Below are 1,836 nucleotides of genomic sequence, written 5' to 3' on the forward strand. Positions count from 1 at the left end.
CCCTGTCCTGTGGATACACAAAAAGGAAAGTTACTTTTGTAAATGAAAGTTTACAAAATGAAAGACCACATAGACATCTTAAGCGCTTCTTTCAACCTCCATCCAGCCTAGACATTTTCTCAGGAGCCTGTCTCCATGCTGAGTGTGTCATCATGTTTGCAACTTCTGCTTTCTGCTACTATTCCTGGGGCTTGAGGTTAACAGATCCCCACCCTGCAGAAACTCTGGTGGGTGTAAGACCTGGAGAGAGCTCCATTTTTGGAACTGGCAGCAAGCGTCTGCTTCCTCTTCTTCCTTGTGTCTGGGGCATTCAGTGGCACACACAGCCACTCACTGCCTGTGGATGATTTTCTTCTGATAGAACAGTGCCCCAAAAGAAGCATGCATGGGCTCCTGCAGGTGGCTTTCTTGACTTTGCAGTCAACATCACACATTCATGGTCCACGAAGACCAGGAAACCTGTGAGTTAGGGTGACCAGGTGCATGTTCAATGAATGCACATGCACACACATGCACAGCTCTTCCCCCTGAACCATAAGCTCCCTGGACATTGGTTCCACCTGCCACGTTCCCATCTTTAATCCGCCCAGTATCTGACACGATGGCTTGTACGTAGTGGTCATCAAGCAAATGTTGCTGGACGTACAAACACAAGAACAGGTGGCTTCCCTGTTCTATAATTGGGGGCGGTCACACGGACCCTCATTGTTGGGGAAGAAGGCAGTCTTTGCAGCAGGATTAGCAGCATTTAGATGGGAGGGAGAAAGGCTGTGAATTCCGGGGAGAGACTGTGGAGCAGAGTGCAGAGGCGGGAGGGGTCTTTTAACTCCGTCATGGCAGCAGGACAGACTGCCAAGACACAGGCCAACCTGGCCCGCACATTCTTGGGTCCTTGAGTGGCTGCATGACACCCACCATCAAAAGGAGGCCAGCTCTCAGGAATAAGCTTTTGCAAAAGTGCTCTTAGCTCCAGGCCCACCAACCTTGTGTTTCCCACAGTGTCCTCCCATCACCATAGCAACCACATCGCAGGGGGAGCATTTGCAGCCCACAGCACCCACTGCAGCCCTTTGGCACACTGGCCAGTCAATTGCTAAGAGCTAGGCCACACCCCTCGGCCCCCTGCCCTCAGCTTCCTATGAATTTCAGCGTTGGGTCCACTTTTGGAACCCTGCAGCTCATTTATGAACTGGCAGTGTCTGTGCTTTAATTGGCGCCTTTCCTTGGCCTTGAATCCTCTGCTCTGGGAGTATGCCCATCCCCGATACCTGGAACAAATGATTAGCCCCACAAGCCATCTGCTAACAGGAATGTAGAGGGTGGGCGGAGGTCGTGGAGGGACAATGAGACTTGAAGTTGGAAAGGGGTTGGGGCAGACTGTGGAGGTGTGGGGGGCTGCCATGGAAGGGCTTCGCATGGTCAGTGGAAGGTAGGCTGCGATAGGGGAACGCCAAAGGGTTTTGAGCAGACTCGAATATTTTTGGGATAAATGGATGGATTTCAGGTCTCGGTGGCTTGACTCTCTTCAGTGCACAAACATTTATTTAGCACCTGCTGCATGCCAGGTATCCTGCCGAGCTTTGGGGGCTGTCAGACGAGACTGTGCACTGGAGGCCCACGCAGTCCAGGTCCTGGAAGGCCACACCACCTGCTGGGGCAGAGGGCCCGGCCCTGGGCTGAGTTAGTGCAGCATGAAATCAGTGGGCAGGTTCATATCAGGGGAGTTGAGCCCGACAGAGCCTGAGAGGTAGCCACCTCCAGCAAGACATATACCCAAGGCACCCCATGGACTCAGTTAAGACACAGGGCTGGGGTGTCCCGAGTCTGAGCCCCGCT

Source organism: Hipposideros armiger, unplaced genomic scaffold, assembly GCF_001890085.2.
Source record: "Hipposideros armiger isolate ML-2016 unplaced genomic scaffold, ASM189008v1 scaffold_35, whole genome shotgun sequence".
Taxonomy (NCBI): Eukaryota; Metazoa; Chordata; class Mammalia; order Chiroptera; family Hipposideridae; genus Hipposideros; species Hipposideros armiger.